The 16,522-nt window shown below is 46.1% G+C and overlaps 1 pseudogene; it reads right to left on the reverse strand.

Moving 5' to 3' along the window:
- Positions 1-5,969: 5,969 nt before the first annotated feature.
- Positions 5,970-15,400, reverse strand: LOC109554207 (pregnancy-associated glycoprotein 2-like; annotated as a pseudogene).
- Between the last annotated feature and the right edge of the window lie 1,122 nt (positions 15,401-16,522).

Here is a 16,522-nt window from a genome sequence, read left to right on the forward strand (position 1 = left end):
CAAATTTGGAAAACTCAGCAGTGGCCACAGGACTGGAAAAGGTCAGTTTTCATTCCGATCCCAAAGAAAGGCAATGCCAAAGAATGCTCAAACTACTGCACAATTGCACTCAACTCACACACTAGTAAAGTAATGCTGAAAATTCTCCAAGCCAGGCTTCAGCAATATGTGAACTGTGAACTTCTTGATGTTCAAGCTGGTTTTAGAAAAGGCAGAGAAACCAGAGATTAAATTGCCAACATCTGCTGGATCATGGAAAAAGCAAGAGAGTTCCAGAAAAGCATGTATTTCTGCTTTATTGACTATGCCAAAGCTTTTGACTGTGTGGATCACAATAAACTGTGGAAAATTCTGAAAGAGATGGGAATACCAGACCACCTGACCTGCCTCTTGAGAAATCTATATGCAGGTCAGGAAGCAAGAGTTAGAACTGGACATGGAACAACAGACTGGTTCCAAATAGGAAAAGGAGTACGTCAAGGCTGTATATTGTCACCCTGCTTATTTAACTTATATACAGAGTACAACATGAGAAACGCTGGGCTGGAATCAGCACAAGCTGGAATTAAGATTGCTGGGAGAAATATCAATAACCTCAGATATGCAGATGACAGCACCCTTAATGCAGAAAGCAAAGAGGAAATAAAAAGCCTGTTGATGAAAGTGAAAGAGGAGAGTGAAAAAGTTGGCTTAAAGCTTAACATTCAGAAAACTAAGATCATGGCATCCGGTCCCATCACTTCATGGGAAATAGATGGGGAAACAGTGGAATCAGTGTCAGACTTTATTTTTTTGGGCTCCAAAATCACTGCAGATGGTGATTGTAGCCATGAAATTAAAAGATGCTTACTCCTTGGAAGGAAAGTTATGACCAACCTAGATAGCATATTTAAAAGCAGAGACATTACTTTGCAACAAAGGTCCATCTAGTCAAGGTTATGGTTTTTCCAGTGGTCATGTATAGATATGAGAGTTGGGCTGTGAATAAAGCTGAGCGCCGAAGAATTGATGCTTTTGAACTGTGGTGTTGGAGAAGACTCTTGAGAGTCCCTTTGCCTGCAAGGAGATCCAACCAGTCCATCCTAAAGGATATCAGTCCTGGGTGTTCATTGGAAGGACTGATGCTGAAGCTGAAACTCCAATACTTGGGCCACCTCATGCGAAGTGTTGACTCACTGGAAAAAACCCTGATGCTGGGAGGAATTGGGGGCAGGAGGAGAAGGTGATGACAGATGATGAGATGGCTGGATGGCATCACCAACTGGATGCATATGAGTTTGGGTGAACTCTGGGAGTTGGTGTTGGACAGGGAGGCCTGGCTTGTTGTGATTCATGGGGTCACAAGGAGTCGGACACGACTGAGTGACTGGCCTGAACTGAACTGAAAGTTGTTTCAAAGCTCTCTGACAGACAATTATTTTTTTTCCACCGTCTTTTAAAATAAATTTATGGTTTGTTTTGCATGATTTTTGTTGCTATTGCTTTAAGTTCACTGTACTATCAACAGTCAGTTGAAAACTGGAGAGCTGTATCCTACAAACTCATACTGTTCTCTATGTGTAGCTCTCCATGTGAACTCTAACTAATAGAGTCACAGCTCTTTCTTTCCAAATCTGGGGAGATTGTTTGGCTCTTCCTGGATGCCCCCTCCCTGTGCCATGTGTTAGAAACTCTGTCTAGAGTTGGAACAATTGTAAGGCTCACCTCCGTTCCTTCCCCCTCTCAGGAATCCATTCTCTGGTGCCTGATGTTTGATGTACAAAAGCTAATGCTTCATTTATTTTGTCTGGTTTGGAGTTGTTTGAGGCAGGAGGATAAATATGGTCTTTGCTCCTGTAAGTCTGCCAAAATGGAGGTCCCCTTGCAGTCAGCACTCACTGAGTTCCTTGTGCATGCTAGGCACTGACCTCCATGCAGGGGTGCAGACATGATGGGGAACGTGTGTTGGGTCCTTGGGGAGCCCCTGTCTTTCTGGAGAAACATGCTGATTCTTACATAGTAATCGGAATGTGGTATGCACAGAGGACCATCAGGGAGCAGGAAGAAGTCTGTGGGGAATGAGGAAGGAACAATTCCTGGATAGCTAACAGGGATGGGTCAGCAGGCCATTTCAACCTGAAGAATGTACCAGGAAGAAATTCTAGGCCAAGGAATGGAATGGCAATAGTAAAGGCAGGAGCAGTAGTGTTGGGAGTTCCCAGAGGACAAGATCCCATTTCTATTCATCTTTATCAATGTTTAATGTTTGTTAGGTGATTGGAAACATGATTTCTGTTTTCGGAGTTGTAGAACAATATTCAGTGGAAGGACTGATGCTGAAGATGAAGCTCCAGTGCTTTGGCCACCTGATGCATGAGCCAGCTCATTGGAAGAGACCCTGATGCTGGGAAAGATTGAGAGCAGAAGGAGAAGGGGGTGACAGGATGAGATGGTTGGATGGATTCACCAGTTCAATGGGTATGAGTCTGAGGAAACTGGGAGATAGTGAAGGACAGAGAAGCTTGGCATGCTGCAGTCCATGGAATCACAATGAGTTCGACATGGCTTAGTGAATGAACAGCAACAATGAGAAGAGAGGGTCCAGTGAAGCCTGTGGTTCATGTGGGAATGGAGAAAGATTTAGCTGGAAGGGGAGGTTCCTGATTCTCTGGTGCAGATCCTTCAGTCCCAAGACAAAGAACTCAAGATTTTGAACATGTTACCAAAGGCTGTTTAACAAACAAACAAACCAACAAACTGCTTGCAGCAGGATATGAGAGTTTTGACTGTGTTTGTTCTTTAGACTTTACTGGGGAATGTGGAAGAGACCTGGAGAGGGCTGAGTCTGCAAAAACCAGGCAGGCAGCTGCTGGAGGGCCTGGCTCCTGGTGGACATTCTGCACTAGGAAGGAAATGAATCCAGAGCTCACTGCGGCAGTAAAAGTGAACTGCCACATTTCACCTGTGTGGTGATGGCCTCTGTAGATTCCTGCCAGAATCACAAGTAGATTTGAGGAAAGTCTGGCCTGGCTTCTTGTTTTCTGTGGTGTGATTAGTTGTTACAAACTTCTTGGTGTCACATCTTTTGTTCTTGAGATCAGGTCTTGGTAAGGTAATGATGTCCCTATAAATCTCTGCCAAACAAATTTTCTCTGTTCTGACAAGAAAGGGCAAGGTCCCAAGGCGCAGTTTTCTCCTTCTAAGGTCCTGGTCTTAGTTAAGGGGAACAAGATCTTAATTTTCTGCTCCTTCAGGGCTACATCCCCATACCTTGCCCAGCCTTTACTGCTGACAGAGCCAGGGTCCCAGGACCCAACTGCCCCTCAAGCTCCACAGCCTGCCCACTGCAGGATGCGCAAGTCCTGCAGACTGGGACCCAGGCAGACTGGCACTGCTCTTCCCGAGGCAGGAAGTGGGGAGATGTTCACCACTGTCTTATGGCCAGACTCAGGACCAGGGGTGACCTTGGTGAGGGCTCTGGAGCCCTGTAGGATACCCCCAAGCTGGTTCCCTGTGTACACCAGCTAACCCATTGGCCCAAGGCCAGCTAAGCTGGAGGGCCCCAGGTAAAAAAATGGGATTCAACTCTTATTTCACTTTAGCCTGAGAACCAACTCTCCACCTACTGTAGGCTGAATGGGCCTCTAAGTGATGCTCATAGACAGCTGGTTGTTTCAGGAAGGGGCCACTTGCAGCACCAATCAATGGCAGAGCAAGATCACTAATGGTCTTGGGGTAACAGTTGCCTGGTAACACGGTAAGGGCCAATGGTGCACAGCAATGACCACCTGCTAAGGTCTGTGAAAGAGCGAACTCTGTTACAGAATTAATCCCATTTTATCAATAAGAAACAAATTAAGAGGATGAATAATTTGTCCAAGGTCCTGTAGCTAGTAAAAGGTCAACCTGGGATTTCAATCCAGAATATGGGTTCTTAAGCCTTGAAAGCAATTCTTTCTTTCATGCCATGTTAACTATTTAGGACTGAGGGGTGGTGAGATCTCCTACTGCAATCTCATCCCCAGAAACTGCTTAGAAAGAAAGAAATCTGAAACGTCTTCCTTCTGAAGTGTACATGCCAATGTTGCAGCAGATTTTTGCAGCAGATCACTTCAATGGTGTTTTGAGGCAAGTCACAAATGAGTGATGGGTGCTTTGATTTTGTTAAGTCCCGTGGGTAGTTAGATGACTAAACATCTGGTTACTTCTTTGCATGGTTGGAATCACCCTTGGAAAAGAAAGCTAGTTCAGGTTCACATGTATTTCCTCACTAAATAGCAGGCATAGGAAGGTTTCTAAGGCAACTGCCGGTGTTCTAGACATGAGGGGCCGAATGGGGACAGTTCCATTTAACAGGTTGAGATTGGACTGTGCAGGTTGCCATAGTAACAGATTCCTGTGCTACCGAGGAGATGCGGGGAACTGACAAGAGACCAAAAGCCTTTACAACTCTCCCTGCAGTGTGATTTTAGGCTAGAAGTATTTGGTAAGGAAAGGTTGGCTGATAAGTGTGAGGAGGGGAGTAAGTGAAGCCAGCTCTTTAGCTCCTGGTGGATCCAGGAAAAAGAAGTGCTGCTCAGTCAGAGTTCCTTGTCATGGTTCAGAAACAGAAGTCATTTTGCTTGACTCATATTGAGCCCTAAGCGTGGCGAGAGTTGTCTCTAAACAGAAGATTGCCACCTGAAGAGGCAGAATAATTCACATTTGCTCCAGACTCAGGAATTCAAAAAGCCTTCTCAGGGCTACTTGCTCCTCCCAGGCACACATACAGTCTCCAAGGTGGAATTATCATCATGATGCTCACTTTCCTAATGAGGAAACTGAGGTTAAGGGACTTGATCAAGCTCACACAACTAGGGATATGAGGAGCCAAAGTGCAAACTCAGGACATCAGATCCCAAATTGTGTGGTTTTGCTCTGCTCCCACCAGGGACGGAGGGTGGTGACCTGCCACTAATTGTGTAGGCAGAAGCAAGCAATATCCAGGCTAAAATGATGAAAGGAGAGAAAACAACTAGACCGTTCAAGTATCACCTAAATCAAACCCCTTATGATTATACAGCAGAGGTGACAAATAGATTCAAGGGATTAAATCTGGTAGACAGGGTGCCTGAAGAACTAATGATGGAGATTTCTAACATTGTACAGAAGGTGGTGATCAAACCATCTCCAAGAAACAGAAATGCAAGAAGGCAAAGTGGTTATCTGGGGATGGCTACAAATAGCTGAGAAAAGAAGAGAAGTGAAAGCAAATGCAAAGGAGAAAGTTAAAATCAAAGGAATGCAGACTTCCAGAGAAGAGCAAGGAGAGATAAGAAAGCCTTCTTAAGTGAACAGTGCAAGAAATAGAGGTAAACAATAGAATTGCAAAGACAAGACATCTCTTCAAGACAATTGGAGATACCATACAGACATGTGATCTGAGGTGGACTAGTCAGAGCACTCCCTTGAACCCTCAAGACTATGAGCTTCTTTCCTTATGGGTTAGACGCCTTAGGGATAAAAACCCTAAGGCATGTAGCTCTGGTCTCCCTCACTAGGTGTAGAAGCCTTAAGGAAGAAAGCTGTCAGGCTAGACATACAAAGGAAAGAGGGGAAAGAGCGAGGGTGAGAAAGAGAGAACTGATGACTTCTGATTTCTTGGGTCCAGTCACTGAGATCTCTCTGTCTTCTCTGGTTCCTATGTACACGATCTCCAGTGTTCTTATGAAAAGTCTCCCCTTTCCTTGAAATCAGTTGGAGTTGAGCTCCTCTCCCTAGTGGTTCAGACTTGGTTCTAGATCCTCCCTGATTATGATGCACCTCCCAGACCCAAAAAGAGGCACCCATTTGTTTTAGCACCATTAAGAGTGAAACATTTTATTCTTTACTGAGAATAGAGTTTGCAGAGCACCAAACACAGTTCACCAGCATCGCTGGGCAGGAGTGCCCTAGTGTGAGCGAGTGTGTGTTAGGAGTCGCCTGCTTGATTCCTGAAACAGTCCAAGCATTTACACTGCCGGAGCCAGGCCAATCCTTTCATTTTTTCGATCAAAAACTGAGAAGTACTGCCTCAGAAAGACGTCACCCAAGAGCCAGTTGTCTGGAGATAGATTTTCTAGGCCCCCTTGAAAGATGCTCATGCAGGAGTTTTTATCCTGGGGGAGTTAGAGACATACACCAGTCAGCCTGTGTGCTTACCTGCTACTCCCTCCTCAATATCCAGACCTGACACACTTCTTCATTTTATTTCCCTTTTTTTGTAAGTATCAGGTGATTTTCTCAGCAGCTGGGGATATGAGGGTTCATCCAAAACCAAAAAGGGCCAAGTCGTGTGACTGACATATTCGGGAACGTGGGGAGGGGAGGATTGGAAGTTTGGAGTTATCAGATGCAAAATAATATACAGAAAAGTAACAAAGTCCTACTTATAGTACAAGGAACTATATTCAATATTTACTGATTAACTAATAAAAATATATTTAAATATGTACAGCTAAATCACTTAGCTGTGCAGCATAACTTAAGGCAACACTGAAGATCAGTTATACTGCAATACAGTTTTTTAGAAAAGAACAAGAGTGTCCCTTGGTTCTCCTCCCACTCTCTGTTTCTTTCCTTCTGACTCCTGCTCCTTGTTTTCTCTGCAGAGAATGCCTGTTCTTCTCCTGGGTTCCCAAAACCAGCTCTTTTTTTAAACTTTTAATTTTGTTTTGGAGTATAGCTGATTAACAGTATTTGAAGTTTCAGGTGGACAGTAAAGGGACTCAGTCATACATATACACGTATCCTTGTCCCAAAGACATCCTTTCCATCCAGGCTGCCACCTTATGTTGAGCAGTGTTCCCTGTGCTATACAGTAGCTCACTGTTGGTTATGCATGTTAAATACATTCAAAACAGTGCTCACAACATGTTCTTTAAGACTTCGCTCAGGCCCTCTGAGAAGCCTGTTTGGACCCACACTCAGCCTTTGGCCACTCCAGGCTTGGCTGGGTGACTTATTCTGGTCTCCATCCCCACCTGTCGGTCCATAGCCCTCATCACCCCTAATAAGTCCCAGGGTCCCTTTGCAGAGCACTGTGGGGTGCCATTTGCATGGAACCCAGGGCAGATTTGCCTAGACCCAAGCAGACCTCCCTATGGTGCCATGAGTCAGGGGTTTTAGAATTACTGCAATTCCCTCTCTTCCTCAAAGCCTTCTTTGAGCCCAACAGCCTGCTCTGAACTCCCACAGGGAGCTGACGTGAAGCCTCCACCCTGTGTCAGGGCTGAGCAGTCACTGTGCACCCTTTAATCACCTTAGCATCCAACCTCCCCATAGAGGGGTCAGGTAGCCTGACTCACAGGGGGGAAAACTGGGACTTAGCAAGGGGAAGTTGCAGTCAAGGTCTAAGGTAGCCATGTAATTTATTGTAACCGGGACAATTTCAATAAGGAAAGGGAGACTGTTAATCATTATGGTGGGAGCACACAGGGACTGCCACCAGCCAACCCCCCTTGTCACATGTCCTATTTTAAGGATCCCTAGAGCTGACTTCCTGTATTTCTGCATCTGAGGGGTCTAGTTGAACTGAAGATCTATGAGGGCAGAGGCCCTTAGTGTTCCCCTCTCCTTGTGACTCCCACCATGTCATCATGGAGTGGTGTCTCCACATTTATTTCAGGAGGATGGATGTCCCAGATTGTCCTCTACTCTCAAGTGGTTGATTTTGTGGGAGGCGCTGGCCCAGCCACAGGGGCTCAGCAGCATCTGCAAGTTGTGGCTTGGCCTGAGGAGCATGCCCTCCTCCCAGCAGTAGCCCAAGGGTTCCTGAAAACCCCAATTTAGAGAACAAACCCTCAGGGATGGCCCCTCACCTTGGTGATGTAGGCTTGAGGGGGCAGTGGATAGTCGATGCCATTGATGTTGAAGATGACAGGAGGCAGGGTCTTGACGGCATCACATAAAACTGCATACTGTTAGAGAGAAGGAGAGAGGTTGGCCCAGAGAATCCTTATTATGTGGGGAGACTGGGAGTGACCTTGTGGCATGACCCTTCACCTCAGAATTCTCAAGCCTGGCGTTCATGAGCTTGTTGATGTTGGTGACTAGGTCTGTTGGGCCGTAGATCAATGATGTCCCGGTGTCCACAAAGGCTTGACATCCATGAGAACAAGCAACAATATTCCCATTCATGCTGATGCTGAGAGACAGTAGACAAAGCGGGCCTCAGGGTCATGTGGAAGGCTCCCTCCTTGAGGGACTGTGAGCTCCCTCCCCCACAGCTGCCCCCTCCCTGACTGTCTCTAGAACAGTGAGTCATCTCTTGCCCTGACTTTTCTTTTGCTTTGATCACAGCACCTTCCTTGACATCCTTGAGCAGTACTTGAATACACCTTTTGTACCTTGGCTCTTTTATACCTTGCCACATGCTGGGCTTCCTTGCTAGAAGCGTCCCCTCGCCTTTGACTAGCTAATTTCTCCTCATTTTCCAGATTTCAGCTTAACTGTCATGGTTTCAGGGAAATCTTTCTCCCGGTGTATATCAGTCTCCTGTCTTGGTCACTCTCTGTAGACCCTTCCTCATGTCTAGCATGTACCAAGGTGACAGTTCACTCTGTGTGTGTATCATTTCTTGTACATTTACCTTCTTAGATGTGAGGGCAAGCTTTATTCTCATTGCCTTCCTAAATTGCTTGGCACACAGTGGATGCACAATGCTTGTCTGTTGAATGAGTGAATGAAGACTGTGAAAGTAATGAAGACCATCCAGAGAGGTATATCTGATGTCTCACCAACAATGGGACAAACACACTGTGAAGATGGAAGTCCCTGTGGGCAGCAGATTCTCATAGGGGTGGGGGAGACTGGCTGCCCTGGGAGACGGTGTCTCTGAGCAGCACCTCCTCATTGGGCTCAGACACTGAGACCCTGACCAGGAGATACCTGACTAGACACAGAACCTCAAAGGACAGGTAAGCTTTTATCTGAGGGTCAAACACAGAATCTCATCAATTATTGCCTCTTCTTCTCAAGCTACTCCTGGATCTCACCTTCCCGATTCTTTCAGTTATAACCCCCGCCCCACTGTGTGCCCAGGGGTGTGGGGTGTCTCTTTTTATGAGTCATTTTCAGGTCCCAAGACCGTGGCCAACCTCTCTCCACTGCTGGCTAGCTTCTCCCTAAGGAGACCAGTTTTCCCCATTTCTTCAGGACTTTCCCTGTTTTTAACTGACATTTATCTTGCTGAGAACTTCCTTGGTCCTTTGTAGCCCTGGACAGTGGGTCATCTTACCACAGCTTTGTTCAGGCTGAGGTAATTCTCCCTGATTGTCTTTTCACCACACTGTAAAGTCCTATAACCATGCTCCCCACCTCACACTCAGGGGTGCAGTCCTCCTGCAGCTGCACAGGCCTTTCTGGACCTTGTGATGGACCCTATTCAGAGCCCTGGTCAGGAGGCCTGGGGTGATTATGAACCCCTGGGTGGTTTGTGTATTTATGTGTTTCTGTGTTTGTTTATGTGTGTTCATATATGGCTCTGTGTGTACTTGTGTGTCTCTGGCTGGCTATTCATGTTTATATGTGCCTGCTTATATGTTTGCATGAGTGCCTTGTGGCTGTCTGTGTCATAGTGGTTGATGTGTATGTCTGTTGACTGTGCCTGGGAGTGGATTTGTGTGTCTGTCTGTGTCTGTGTACAGCTGTGGGAGCATCACTTGTGGTGACCCTTAGAGAGAGAGGCTTACTGGTTCATGCTTATCAGCCAGTGGTGAGGTTGGGACACTGGTATCCAGTTGAGCTCTCCCTTGTAGTAGCGGTGGTCCACCCCACCAAACATCACCACACTGCCCTCCGGCTTGTATCTGTAGAGAGAAGAGAGGGGGAGATCTTTGGAAGAGATTCTGTCTGAGAGCTGTGCTTGTCTACTCATCAAGGCCCTAATAAGGTCTCCATCTACAGATGCAGAATTCGAGGCTAGGAGCAATTGAGAACCAGACTGAGGTCGGTTGCTGGCTAATGAGTGGCACAAAGGAGGTTAGAAGCCTGGCCACCTGGCAAGGCTCTATCCATTCAGTTTTCAGAAGAAGCCCTGGACCTCCTGTAACCTGAGTGCTCAGAGATACCCTCAGAGGTCAGTGTGCTGAAGGGTTTTGGCTTCCCCCTTGTCCAGCCTGTATTTTTTTCAGAAAAATCAAGGCCTGAAGCACTAGGGTGTGGATTCAAGTCACCCAGGGTTGGCTTCACTGGCCCATGACCTGTGTTGTCCATTGGGCCCCACACTCAGCAGGGCCCCCACCTCTGCTCTCCCTGTCTTAAAATTCCCAATACTTGTTGAAAAAGGAGTCCCACACTTTTGTTTTGGGTCCTACCTTTCTTTGTGTAGCTGGTCCTGGGTGCTCAGTGAAATGTTAGTGAGAAGGGAAAGATTTCCACCTTCCCTCTCTTCCCTTCCATGTCAAATTCATCAGCAAATCCTGTTGCCTTTTCTTCCAACTCGTATCCTGACACCTTGCATTAGTCTTCCTTTTGGCTCACCCCCTACACCAAGCCCCAGCTCTTGTGCCCAGGAGCATGGTTGTGTTCTAATAAAACTTTATTATAAAAGCCAGTGGTGAAGCCAGGTGGGGCCCTGGGGCCATAGTTATCTTGGGTTAGATTATCTCTCAGGATACTTTTGTATCAATTGTCACATAATTTTCATGCAACTGAAAGCATCTTACAACTAATTTGGAGCCAGATTGTCCAGCTCAGACTTACTTGCTCAAGTAGAAGGCAAAGACAGGCTCAGAAAAGGCACCTTGCGACCACAAGTTGTCAAAGATGGGGTGGCACCTTTGGTGCTGATGCAGGGGAAGGCCAAGCCCAGGACGCCATCAAAGGGTGCACCATCAAACCCGTATTCCTCCTGGCTTAGGCCAAACGACTGTTTAAGGCTAACAAGGTTCCCGATCTGTGGGCGAGAAGAGTGTTCCCACATAAACGTTTGTTAAGTGGGCCTATGGCACCCCACTCCAGTACTTTTGCCTGGAAAATCCTATGGATGGAGAAGCCTGGTAGGCTGCAGTCCATGGGGTCGCTAAAAGTCAGATACGACTGAGCGACTTGACTTTCACTTTTCATTTTCATGCACTGGAGAAGGAAATGGCAACCCACTCCAGTGTTCTTGCCTGGAGAATCCCACGGACGGGGGAGCCTGGTAGGCTGCCGTCTATGGGGTCGCACAGAGTCGGACACGACTGAAGTGACTTAGCAGCAGCAGCAAGTGGGTCTAGGCTTGGGCTGAGGAAGAGATTGCAGTAGCTCTGCAGAGAAGAACTGAGGTCTTTCTATGTCCTAGGTAGATCTCAGATGGTTAGACCGAGACTGGATGGGAATTTGGGTTCCATTTAGGTGCGTCTGTATATTTTAAAACATCTGCCCCTCTGAAAAACACCTTCTGAATGAGTCAAACTGGCCTCATGGCTTCCGTACAGGTGGGGCAACCAAGAGTCAGGCCAGGATCCAACGCTGTCCCCTTATGGACAAAATGAGTAAAGAGCAGGAAAGCCTTCTCTGGTGTCTCTATGAACTGATGAGAGAAATGGACTGAATTGACGGTAATGTATTTTGGGTTCTGCATCTGCCCAGAAAGACAGAAGTCCATTATACAATGTTGCTGGCAGGGTTCTTATGAAATTACTGCCTGGGAAATACCCTTTTGGGGGTATGTGTGTGTTTGTGTGAGTGTGTATGAGAGAGAGAGTAAGAGAGAGAGGCGAACTACTCAGGTACTTTGCGGGAGGGAGGCTATAGGTTTTATTAGACTCCCAAAGGCCCCATACATTGAGAACATACTTATCAGGCCCCCCTACATCTCAGTCCTCCTTCTTATCTACTCTGGATATCTGAAGTGCTTGATTTCCCTCAGGGTCCCCTGATCCTTTCCCCAAACACCCACCACCAGCTTCACCAATCCAGCCCAGCTCCATCGCTTACCACACGTGTGACCTCAGGAAGGCCCTTGCTGTCTGCACCTCAGTTTCCTCATCTGTGAAGTCGCTCAGTCGTGTCCGACTCTTTGCAACCCCATGGACTGTAGCCCACCAGGCTCCTCCATCCATGGGATTCTCTAGGCAAGAATACTGGAGTGGGTTGCCATTTCCTTCTCCAGGGGATCTTCCCAACCCAGGGATCAAACCCAGGTCTCCTGCGTTGCTGGCAGACGCTTTAACCTCTGAGTTACCAGGGAAGCCAGTGTATCCTCATCTGTATCATTAGCTAATTAATGCACCTGCTGTGTGGGGTTGTTGTAGGTTTAAGCAAGTTATTACCATGGCAGTGCCTGGCACAGTCTGAGAATATAAAAGTAGCTGCTTTTTTCCCCCCTCTTCTGGCTCCCAGCAAAATGAACCCTGAGCTGCGCATGGGCAGAGGAGCTGCAAGTCCACAGCCCAAGCAACTCTCTGGGTTAGCTAATCCATTTGTTTGTGTGTCACTACAGAGACTGTCTCCCCAGGGACAGGATCCTGTGGGTAAGATGGCCAGTATCTATGGGAGTTAGGAAAGGATGGTCCTGCCAGCTGGTCCTGTATCTGTTTTGTAAGCAGTGGTCGGTCACTCCATAGTCAGTCCTGACTCAGCTTTTGTTTCCATGTTACCCGAACGGTGTCAGAGCCAAGAAATCCCTGAATTGTCCCAGATCCATAGAAGATGGTGATAGGCGAGCCTGCTTCCCGGAAGCTTGAAGAATTTTGAGGATTGAAGGTGTTGTGTGTATCTGCAGACACAAGAGATAAGTGTCAGTCAGGTGCCAAGGGTGGAGAAGGGAGTTGAGGGCAAGTAAAAGATGGGTGGGTTGGAGGGTGTTTGTACTCACAACAGGCTGGACTGGTACAGGTGATGCAAGGCACCCACAAGTTAGCTGAGCCTGTGTCAAAGACGACCCGGAACTCCTGAGGGGGTGTTCCAATGGTGATGTTACCCACGTAGGCAGTCTGTGGGGACCAAGATGGGTGGGTTAGTGCAGATCTGGCTCCCCTCGATTCCCACACTGCTGCCTCCCTCTGGGTGTCACATGTCTTCTGAGATCACTTTCCAATCACCATGCAGCTCACAGCCTTTGTTCTCAGAGGTGCCTGCATTTGATATTTTTTCTTGCACCACGTGGTGTGTGGGATATTCACTCTATGACCAGGGGTTGAAAAAGTACCGCCTGCATTCAAAGCCCAGAGTCATAAGCACTGGACCTCCAGGGAAGTCCTGGTGTCTTCATTTGAGAAGCTCTCTAGTCTCCTCTTCAAACCCAGTCTGTGCACACCCTTCTCCAGGAGGGTCTCCTTGATCAATCCCAGCCACTCCCTCTAAACTCAGACCACGTCCCATAAACACTGCACAGGTGACCCTTTCATTTGTCATATATTTACTCTTTGCCTATCCCTCAGGCTGCCTGCACAATCTTGAAGACAAAATGTGCTCTTTTCTCTAATCTAATAACAACATCCACAGTGTTAGATTCTTATGGCCTTACACAGAATAGGGATTCGGTAACTTTTTCCTGCTGTTATTCTTGCATCTGTGGAAGTTGAATTCTTCTGCCTGGGGAATTCACAATTGCTTTGCAGTTGGCTTTATCTTTTGACTAGAGATGGCTCACCCTTCATCTGTAACTGAGTGGCTCACTTAGTTCAGAAAGAACAATCTCCCTCAAACTAATGACACATCTTTGACACAGACATGGATGTTTATCTGCCACCTGGTCATTGCTGGGCCCAGTCACCACAGACCAAGAGTTGTGGATGAGAATGCCTTCTCCTCTGGAATGGGGTTCCTGTTCCCCAGTGTTTCTGCCTCCTGCAGGAGCCCCAGCCCCAACTTCCCATCTGCCACCTCCAGAAGAACCTCAGTGCTAGGCCAGAGCACCAGGGGGCGCTGTGAGAGCCATCCTCCCTACAAACTCACATCCAGATAGTTCCTCAGCAGGTGAATAGTTATTTTGGAGTCATTCTTGGACAGTCTGTAAGCTTGTTCCTCCAGGAAATTGTTCAGCAAGTTTTTTTCCCTCAGGGTTTCTCGCAAGGTCTTCATTTTCTTTAGAGGCAAACTTTCACCGAGGATTAGGAAAAGAAACAAAGGAGAAGATACCATTAGCTGTCTGTGTTAAGGTATAACTGTCATTGTAATACACTGTGTATTTTCCAAGCATTTTTATGAATGTCACCTTATTATCGGAATGCCATGCAAATACCATGGCAAGGGTGTAGGTTTGAATACAGGCTCTGTTGTGTAACATTGGGTAAGACCATTTGGATTCTCAGCTTACCCCTGGGTAAAAAGGTGGAATGTAATGATTACCACCCTCCATATAGAAAATTTGGGACATAAGTGAAGTGATGATATAATGTATCTGATGTATAGTGAATCTCAACAATGACAGCTGTTAGTATTCCTATTGCCATCCCACTGTATTGTTGTTAAGGAAGATCAGGGAGGAAGGTTGTAGAAGGGGATCATTGTCCTAATTTTATGGGGAAAGAATCTGAAATTCAAGGAGTTTGTCACTTGGCTGTGTTCACACTGCTTTTCAGATGTAAAACAATGTAGAAGTAGCTCTCCCAATCTTTCTCCAAATAGAAATGGAACAGAGGGTTGAGAGAAGAATCCAGAAGATAGGAAACAAATTAGGGAAATTAAGAGGCTAAAGAAGCAAGGATGAGTCAAAACTGAAAAATTAAAAGAAGAGAAAACAACACGGAGAAATCTGCACTCACAGGGACTTCCAAAGAGATGGAGAGATAAATGAGAGAGATGCCGAGATGCAGACATAGACATATAGACATATACACACTCAAGTAGAGAAAGAACAGAGAGGACACCTAGAATAAAATGTAGAAAAATGCTATTCCACAGGACCACACATACATTTGTACAGGTTGTGCACTAAACAATTGCAAGGTCTTCCATTTTCAGCAGGTCACCACATGATGGGGTCCCAAGAGTTATGCAACCATGGAAACCTACATCTCGATCCTTGGGACCCACAGTTTCTATAGCAAGGTGCCTGCATGCGTGCTAAGCCCCTTCAGTCATGTCCAACTCTATATGACCCTATGGACCACAGCCTGCCAGGCTCCTCTGCCTGTGGGATTCTCCAGGCAAAAATATTGGAGTGGGTTGCCATGTCCTTCTCCAGGGGATATTCCCGACCTAGGAACTGAACCTGCATCTCTTACATCTCCTATATTTGCACGTGGGTCCTTTACCACTTCGCACTACCTGCGAAGCCCAAGGCTAAAGAAGCAAGAATAAGTACCTATAGAAGGTGCTTATCAGTAAGTAAGAGTTGAACCTTAAGACTATCAGGGAAATATTCTATTTCTTTCTAACCCAGAAAGGAAGATGATGCCACTTACAGTCCCCATACTTACATGACTACGCACTCTGAGAGGGCCACCAGCCCGAGGAGCACAAGCCACTTCATGCTTCTTTCCTGGGTCCAAGTACTCAGGGAAGCTTTAGTTCCTTGACATGCAGTGGTGACCAGGAGCTTCTAGTTATATGTACTCTAACCTGCCCTAATTGTCCGCTATAGGGCACTAATTGATCTGATAAAAGTACAAAGCTCTCAATAAAATTTTTATCTCCATCCCTGTCTTTGGTGAATGGTCTTAGAAAATTCTCAGAATTCAGAGAATTCTACTGTGATCTCTTCCTTGAGGCTTGGCTTGAAAACCAAAGTGAAGCGCATGGACATCTAAGGCATGGAGAAACTTGCCAACTTGGAGAAAATAACTGCTAAGGACACCATAAAAGTGAATATGAGGGGCCATGCTAGACATTCATGATCTCATGTGGTCTGCCTAGCTACTACATGGTTTGCTGTCTTCGTTTGAGAGCTGACTGCTAGGAGGCAAAGAGGTCAAAAGGAAAAGTGTAGACTTCAGAGGCAGCCCAGGGACATATGAGTGGTTTTAGGTAGTGGGTCTAAGAAAAGCTTAGGAATCCATATGCAGAAGCCAAAACTGGGATAATTTTAGCATTACATCCATTAATTAGAACAAATTAAATATATAAAAAGTCAGAAATTCAAAGTACTAATAGACAACATCTCATTTGTCATTGTGACAGATTTCTAGGGCCCTAACACCATTCTGAGAGCTGAGAAAGGAAAATAATCATCAATATTTATGCCTTGTTTTTTTGTATGTAGCAGATTCCATGTAACCACAAACAGTTTAAGGAATCTTATTTTTATTGAAGAATTCCAGAAATTAAAACAGAAGGAGTGGTAGAAACAGGAAAGCACTATTTTGCAGCATCCTCATGAAACGATGGATCTGGGCAAAGGTCATCAATGGATGCTGAAACCATAAGTGGAAATAAAAAAGGGAGTATACAATGGATGCATGAAGCTGGCAACATCAGGATCCACTGCATTTCAGCATCTCTCAAAGTGAGGCAACTAGAAATAGTGAGACTCTTTAAGTAGCACCATAAGAAATATATATCTGCATATGAAATATCCCAATAAAAATTTTTGAACTCAAGTATAGATCTACCTGCCAGTCTCCAGGGAAAAACACAGATAAAGCTACAGAGAAGC

This window comes from Bos indicus, chromosome 29, assembly GCF_029378745.1.
Source record: "Bos indicus isolate NIAB-ARS_2022 breed Sahiwal x Tharparkar chromosome 29, NIAB-ARS_B.indTharparkar_mat_pri_1.0, whole genome shotgun sequence".
Taxonomy (NCBI): Eukaryota; Metazoa; Chordata; class Mammalia; order Artiodactyla; family Bovidae; genus Bos; species Bos indicus.